Here is a 9501-nt window from a genome sequence, read left to right on the forward strand (position 1 = left end):
AACATAAACAAAAATAAGTCATCGAGTGGGAGATCTAAATCTAGAGGGAGATCTAAATCTCCAGGAAAACCTGTAAAGGTGGTGTGCTGTAAATGCGGAAAGGAAGGGCACTACAAAAGGGACTGTAAATCTAAAGCTCCTGATAAAGGAAAGGGATCTGATGATTCTCCTTCTGCAGAGGTGAAAACCACCTCAGATGAAGGTGGGGATGTGTACTTGGCTTCTTCAAGTACACATGTAGATCATGAGGCATTGTCGATTGACTTAGGTGCATCCTTTCACTTCACTCCCCATAGAGAGTGGTTCTGCAAATATGAGAAATATGATGGTGGTGATGTCTTCTTGGGGGATGACAGGAAGGCTAGAATCATTGGTTGCATAAAAGTAAAGTTGAAGTTGCAAGGTCGAAGGGTTAGATCACTTCCAGGTGATCTACATATTCTTGCATTATCCAGAAATCTGATTTCTATAAGGAAGCTGGATGATGCAGGTGTAAAAATAGTGTTCGAGAAGGATACCTTCAAGATGGTTCGGTGGGCACTGGTATGGATGCGGGGATTTCGAATTGGAACTCTATACAAGCTGCAAGGCAGCACTGTTGTTGATGGGTGCAACAGTTCTGTGATTCTTGAAAGTGGAGCAGAAAATCTAGTTTTCTTTGGAGAGAAGACCATGTTGTGGCATCAAAGGCTTGGACATATTGGAGAGAAGGGCCTTCGAATACTTCATGGTAAAGGTATGGTAGAAGGTATGAGTAATAGCTCTCTAGATTTTGATTTCTGTGAAAATTGTGTATATGGGAAGCAGAATTGGGTGAGTTTCCCCTCTAGTGGTAAGAGGGCGAAACATATATTACAACTTGTGCACAGTGATATGTTTGGAGTTGTGAAGGTTCCATATTGGGGTAAGTCTGTGTACTATGTATCATTTATAGATGACTTCTCAAGGAATACATGGATATATTTCCTTAAGAATAAATCTAAAGTCTTTGACAGGTTTAAAGGCTTTGGTGGAAAACCATACAAAGAAGAAGATAAAGGTGCTGAGGATAGATAATAGTGGAGAGTCTTGCAGTAAGGAATTTGAAGAATTATGTAAGAAGTGTGGTATAGCATGGCGAAAAACTACTCCATATACACCTCAAAAAAATGGATTTGCAGAAAGAATGAACAAGACGTTGATGGAAACGGCAAGAAGCATGCTTAGTGGTACTAGGTTAGGACAGGAATTCTGGGCAGAGGCAGTGGAGACAACATGTTACTTGGTCAACATATCACCTTCATCAGCATTGGAGGATAAGACTCCATAAGAGGTATGGACTCATAAGAAACCCTCTCTTTCACATGTGAGGGTATTTGGATGTGTTGCATATGTACATGTTCCAAAGGAGAAATGAACCAAGTTGGATAGTAAATCTGAAAAGTGCATCTTTATTGGGTATAAAGATGGTTTAAAGGGTTATAAGATTTGGAACCCAGTAATAAGGAAGGTTGTGTACAGCTAAGATGTGGTGTTCAAAGAGGTGAAAGATGTTATTAAACATGAAATCCAACCAAAGGAACCTTAGAAGATAGAGTTTGAGCTTAAGGAGGAAGAATCAGACTCTACAGCAGAGGAGGAATCAGAAGATGAAGAGCCACAAACTCCAGGTGTGAGAAGATCAGTTCGAGAAAGAAGGAAACTGGAAAGGTATAGTTGATCTGCTTTCTATTCAATGTTTTCTTTATCTGTTACTGATGATGATCCCAGAACTGTGAAGGAAGAAGTAGATTCAGAGGATGGAAAACTCTGGAAAGAGGCCATGGTTGATGAAATGGAATCTTTTCTCAAAAATGAGGCCTGGGATCTAGTGGACTTGGTGGCTAGAAGGAAACTCATTGGCAACAAATGGGTGTTCAAGAAGAAGACAAATGCAGAAGGAAAGGTGGAGAAATACAAAGCTCGATTGGTAGCAAAAGGTTATTCCCAGGTGCTAGGAATTGATTTTGGTGATATTTTTTTCTCTTGTTGCCAAGGTAGCTTCTATTAGATTACTTTTATCTGTTGTTGATGCTTTTGATTTTGAGGTAGGACAGATGGATCTGAATACAACATTTCTTCACGAGGATCTGGAAGAGGAGATCTACATGAATAAACATGTAGGTTTTGCAATGAAGGGTAAGAAAGAAATGGTATGCAAGTTACAGAAGTCTCTGTATGTTAAAATAGTCACCAAGGATGTGGTATCAAAAATTTGATACATTTATATGGGGACTTGGCTTCACTAGAAGCAAAGCAAATCATTGTGTGTATTTTAAGTTAATTGGTGACCGTGCTATTTATCTAGTCTTGTATGTGGATGATATGTTGCTGGTTGGAAATGACAAAGAACTTATCCAGGATTTGAAGACCCAATTGTCCTCCAAATTCGACATGAAAGATCACTACAAGAAAAAAGGATATTGGTGAGGGGCAAAAAATTTCACCATAAGCTCATTGGTGACCATCAAAAGAGCCTTCGTCACCAAAAACTGAACATCACCAAAGGTGGACCATAGCCGCCATCACCAAAAATATAGGTGTTGTAGTGACATTCAAAGTCCATCACCAATAATGATTTATAATGGCGGATAGCGACCATCAACATTTCATATGAGCAATGGTGATGGACCATAGCCTCCGTCACCAAAACATGAACGTCATCAAAGGCGTCGTCTCCAAAAGTATAAGTGTTATGGTGACATTCAAAGTCTATCACGAATATTGATTATAATAACGGATAGTGACTGTCACCATTTCATATGAACAACGATTTATTGTGATGGATCTTTCATGGTTGTCACTATTGGTGCATATATATGGTGACGTTCGTTGACCATCACCAAAAGATGCATTGTCAGAAGTATAGATGTTGTGGTGACATTCAAGGTCCGTCACGAATAATGACTATAATGATGGACAACAACTGTCACCATTTCATATCAACAAAAATGATTTATGGTTACGAACCTTTGAGGGTCGTCATGATTAATGCGTATATATGGTGGTGTTCGTTGACCATAACCATTTCATATTTTGGTGAGGGTCGAAAAATGTCACCAAATCTCATTGGTGATGGTTAAAAAAAGCCTTTGTCACCAAAAATTGATCGTCGTCATTCCATATGGATGTCAGGGTACGATGGAATCGAACCACCAACCTCTTTCTTGTAAAGCAGGTGCTCTTCCATTGAGCTAGCACCCTTTAAAGAATTAGACTTTTAAAAATTATACCTTGAAACTTCATAAATTTTAAATTCTACAACTTTCAATAAACTAAAGTCTCGACAATATTTTACTAAACAAGCAAAGCAACATCGAAGTTGCAGGTCCCTACCTAATGGTTATGGAAGTTATGAAAAGTGGGTGGAGAGAAAAATAATTATGTATAAGATAATCAATATGTTCAGTTGAATACTCAATTAGAAGTGAAACTCTGAAGACATTTATAATCTATAAATGACCTATAACTAGCAAATGCACCAAATATTGCAAAGGAAATGTCATAAGTGGATAGCATATGGAAGAAGAAAATTGATGAAGATAGATGCAATATGTTATAGGTTGAGTGAAAGAAAAATCTCAATGTTGTTGTTTGGTGTTTAGATATCTGAATGATATCTAAACTTCTGTGAAAATGTAACATGGATCTCCGGAAACCATGAACAACATATGATATATATATATATATATATATATATATATATATATATATATATATATATATATATATATATATATATATATATATATATTTCCCCTTTACATAAACCAACATACAATTTGGAATTTCATAAGTCCACACTCAAAACATGACAGCAACCAACAAATAAAAGAAATTGACTTGGACAGAAAGCAATAGCTTCACCTTCATTCTTGATTCGTTTCTGTTTATTTGAATTTCTCTATCTGAAAATAAATCAAAATCATCACTAGTATTAAATTCATCCAACACATACTTTGGCTATCCACTGACATCTGCATTTTTGTTGCCATGCCTGAAAACGATGGAGTTTCCTGTCGATAGTAGAATAAGATGTGTGTTTTCTACTCAAGAACACATTTTTTATTAACCATTGTTTCTTGACAGAAACCAAAGAGACAACACAATATCAGTGTACACAAAATCCCCTACTGAAATATAATCATAACTTAGAAAAGAAGTCTAAAATATGTTCTTAATTAATAAACTTCGTATTTGAAAACATTGTTTCTTTAGATTTAAAAAAGACTATGTTGTACAACACTTCTGTCTATTTATCCAGGCAATTATATCATAGTATATGTCACACAATAGCACCCTACAATACCTAAGTAAAAAGACAAATTTGCTCAAGAAAAAAAAATTAGAAAAGAGATTTGAAAACTATAAGTTTGTCATCATGCAAATTGTGCAAGTAGCCATTATTTCATAATGGTTGATGTTTCAGCCCTAACAGTTATTGTGACAACCACAATGAGTTAATCAATATAGCATCTAATTATGTATTCCAGTGTGTAAGATTATAGCGACAACAAGGTTTATTTCCCAATATTTGATCTGTCATTAGGCAATGATTGTTATGGTGTTGGGACTATCATACTATATTATGGTTCTTATAATATATTTACATTTAGTAACTCTAACTATATTAAATATGACTGTTATGTAGTAGTGCAAAGTGGAAATTATAGGGTAGAACTCTGACCTGCACTCTAGGATTATGAAAATCATCCATAGCTCCAGCAAGTGTAGGAAAACTTGTTGATGATATTTCTATTACAAATCTGGGCCTTGTTCAATGCTTTTTAGCATCACCTATTTGCAGATCAGAAAAAACACAAATAAACCTTAATACTATGCACATTGTTCCACTTTTAAATGCCACAACAAAGTATATAAAGCCAATATTAAAATATGCAATGTCCTATTTCAGAAATCAAAATATTTGAAAATGTTACTTAGACAAAAATAAATCCATATAATTATGACAAACAATGAAAGGATATCTACGGATTTCCTGCAAATGTTTTCATTGAACAGAAATAGAATTGTTGACCACATTTACTGAAATCATGTCGGGAAAATTACTCGTCAAACTAGTCCTAATTTGTAGTGGTTGTTTGAAGAATCAATAGTCGTTTGAATCATCATATTATCCTATTTGTGCATTTAAATAAGGGGAATTATTATTTCATAAATCAATGAATATTCCAACATTGTTATGAAATTCAATTTACCATGTGTTTTATTGAAACCCTAACTTAGGATTGCATACCAAGTGCAATACCAAGAAAGGGATACTACACAAGGATCCCTTTTTCTCATATTCTATCAAATTCGTTCGAAGCATTACCATGTTTTGGGAAATTTATTTTACTATATTAATTTCATTCACATGATTACTGTGCTTTTAGAAATCAGAATATTTCAATATCTAATTTAGACAGAAACAAATAAATAAAGTTATGACAAACAATGGAAGGATCTCTTTTTTCCTACAAATTCTTTCTTCTGAAACAAAATTGTTGGGCACATTTATTGAAACCATGTTGAGCATATTAGAGTGTCTACAATAATGTAAATTACCAATCAAAGGATCCATTTTTTTCACATTCTATTGGATTCATTAGTAGCATTACCATGTTTTGGAAAATATGTTTTATTATATTAATTTCATTTGCAGGATCACTATGTTTTTAGGCATGTGAGAATCTTTGCGAAAATGTTGTATTGCGAAAGGGTTTTATAGATTATATTGCTAAGTATAGCTTGGTATATAAGTATAGCTTAATATTAGAATATTCTATAGCTTACTATAGGAAGGAGACTAGTTACCCTATTGGGATCTTCTATGCCTACACTGCTTTTATAGGCTACTATTTCTATTTAATACTTTTATTCACCTACTATTAAGATGAGCCCTATTGTGATATCCATATATTTTCTTTATACTTATGAGCGCTTTTTCCTCGAGACAAAAAAACACATTTTTAGAGGAACCCTACAGATTAGATACTCTCCTTATCTAGGGTAGAGCTAGAGGCTTGCAATATTTGGCTCTTCTATTTCTACTATAGTATAGTATTCTAGTAGAGAGTTAGCTCATATGGGCTTACTCTTTCTATCAGTTTCATTACTCTGCTACATAATTCATTAGCTCTATTCCAAATCACAACAGGAAAGGAAGCACTTAGTTTTACTCAAGTGTATTAAGGGAATACAAGCAAGTAGTCAACACAAGGGGGTTTTAGTCAATATTTTTGCCGCTCGGAAACATAGATGAGGAATCTATCAAGAAACCTACACACTGGATTTTTTATGTAGTAAACCATCATAAATGCAGTTGTTTATACTTATTGGAAGGCATGTAGGGGCTTGGAAGCAATTAGATTGTTTAGAGGTAATCATTCTACGTAATCCAAGTAAAGTTCAGAGATTTACTCGATAGTGTTCAGTTTATTTCCTCCATAGGTCCTTCCTGCAATAGGGTAGGAAGATACTAAGGGAAGGCTTCTAGGTAATGTGTTTTCCAAGGTAAGGTCAGGTGGGCCCAGGCGATCATTTCTTTGAGCATTAGGGGCTTTCACATTCCATCAGGGGAAAATTTATACTCGGTAAGCACATACCATATGTGTGCACAAGAACGAGATGAACTAAGGTAAATTATATTCATTAACTATCTAAGGTATATAAGCCTTGCGAGAATAACACCTTGGACAAGCCAAAATCAAAGACATTACAATATTCAGGGGTGTGTCGTGGGGTGAGACGTCATGATAGAAGTTCTTTTCCGTAAATTCATCATCCATATACTTGCTCCTATCTATATTAAGGAACACATAGACAACATTAAGGAAGGCATAATGACCCGTATCTTTCCAATCCTTTAGATAGATTAGAAGGTAGATTTTCCTGATTCACTGTGGACTCGAGATATTACTATTTTCATTCTCGCCTAGGAAAGCACTCACTTAAATATCATATTGCAAGGTAGAGAATACACATACAATAAGAATTACTTCTAGATATAAGATCTTAGAGATCTCAACCCATCCTTATTAACTAAGGTGGAGAATCCTGGGGATTAGTTATGAGGTGCCCCTCTTTCCTAAATATATATAGATGCATATTGAAATAGAAAGGTCAGGCCTTCGAGGTCACCACACTCTATATATATATATATATATATATATATATATATATATATATATATATATATATATATATATATATATATATAGGAAAGGGAGGTCAGCCATTACCTCCTCTATTTTCTACTTCTTAGATAATATAACAAGATGATACCTCTAGGTAGTGTCTCTAGTTGCGAAGGGTTATTCCTAGAGGTAGGGACCTTTATTCATGGATTCCCTTCTTGCAGACTGTGTACCTTCTCCTATTTATATTCCTCCTATCCTATTGGTATTATTAATGAGTGATTCAAGGGGTCCCGGGAGGTATGGGTAAAGGGCAAACTTACTAACATAGTATAAAGGATAGCCCTAACTGAACTGAGGAGTGTTTGCAGACTCACTAACATACATATATATCATATATATATATATATATATATATATATATATATATATATATATATATATATATATATATATATATATATATATATATATATATATATTAGAAAGGATAGACTTAGATTGAGGAGATCTTAGCATCAACGCCTTACTCTATATAAGTTTACTCCATCCTTAAGACCTTGATATATATAGTTTATTCCCTAACATAGGATAGGGTAGCCCCTTCTTAATTACCTATAATTAAGGCTCTATACTTGGACATTTTAAGTCCCTAGTTCTTCATAGGGTTATGTAGACTTATTAAGTGCCTCTATAAGCGAGAGTTTCTTCTAGGTTAGATGGTATTACTTTACAAGCCTTAAGGAAAGGAAAGGAAGCATTAAGTCGTCTTGACCAACAGGAGAGGAAGATAAACTTGTTTTGGGGGAGAGTGTTGTGTGTCCTTTGGAGTGGACTTAGCAATGTCCTTCTTGTCTAGGATCCGACAATCATCTTCATGGTGGGTGTCAACCTTATGATAATAGCACTACAGCTTGGGATCAATGTCATAAGTTGGGGCCTAGAATTTTTGTCTGGGGGAAGAAGAATCATGTTGGGATGATTTCTTGACATCCTCCTTCCGAAGAGCATGACACTTGGTAGTTATGTGCAGGGTTGGAATTTGGATTCCTTTTTACCCATCAACAATTTTTTTTTGACGTTTTGGGTCTTTAAACTTCTAGTCGAAGAATATTATGCCTAAAATTTTACCCTTCATGAATAATGTTTCAGTAATAAATTAACCCTTCACCAATCATGCTTTTAAAAAAATTGGAAAAAAAACTCCAAACATTAACAATCTCGAGATATTGATGAGCTATCAATCATAGTCCTTTTCCTTGAATGACTCTATACTTGTTAGGCTTCATTTGTGTATGTTCTTTTAAAAAAAGACTGCTCACAGTGTGTATGAGGTTTCTCTAGTATGTGTTTGGAGCTTTAGGGGTTTTAAACTTGGGATCTATTATGGACAAAGTTGTCGAATGAGATTCACTTTAGATTTAATGAGATTTTCACATAATATGTTGCTAGAAACATAGTTGTGACGAGAATACACTTGAGGAGGCCTCGAAAACCTTTCTTGGTTGTTAACAGATAGCTTGAACATCTCTGGGAGGTGGTGGGTTAGTATCTTGGAAGGGAAGGGAGGCAGATTCCACTCGTGATCTTTTTTTTGAAAAAGATCGAAATAGATTTTTAATTTTAAATTGATTTGATCTATCTAGTGGAAATTTTATGATGGTTATTTATTTTCCTTTAATTTTATATAATTTCTTGATTTGTAAGAGAGACTTAGAAAATAGTTATACTTAGAAAAATAATTTTCTAAATATAACACCAAATTTTTTTATGCCAACTGTCTTAAATTACAAAATGCTACTGTTCCAATCTTCCTCATAAAAATCTCATATTCGGACATCCACCAAACTATAGTGAAAAAAATAAGTAGTGAAATTAAATAAATTGTCTAAATTAACCCCTCTAAATCTCACTGGGGCAACTAAATACTTACCCATCACATTTTTTTGTTTAAAATTTTGTTTAAGAGTAACGTTTCAAAAAATTTCCTCACCCTCAATTACACTCCACATGCAAAAAATTCAAGCCTTGATCGAAGGAACCAGAAATTGGAATCCTTACATTCCACATGCAAAAAATCCAGGCCTTGACAGAAGTAACCAAAAATTGGCATCCTTTAACAAGTCATAATAAGTTTTCAGAAGAAAAAAAATAGAGCGTCAAAAATACGTTTGGCAGGTTTTAGCAGACATCACGAAAAATGGTCGATTAAAAAATTTAACCGTAAAATGCCATAGGACGGGAAAAATGCCCATAAAATTCCAACCCTTGTTATGTGAGTCTCAATTTTATAGTACACGTATCACTTTTCCCGCTTGGGAGAAGTGGATCAATCATTAGTGTT

Source organism: Pinus tabuliformis, chromosome 1_2 (assembly GCF_031772625.1).
Source record: "Pinus tabuliformis cultivar Carrire ecotype Pingquan chromosome 1_2, CPIR1, whole genome shotgun sequence".
NCBI lineage: Eukaryota > Viridiplantae > Streptophyta > Pinopsida > Pinales > Pinaceae > Pinus > Pinus tabuliformis.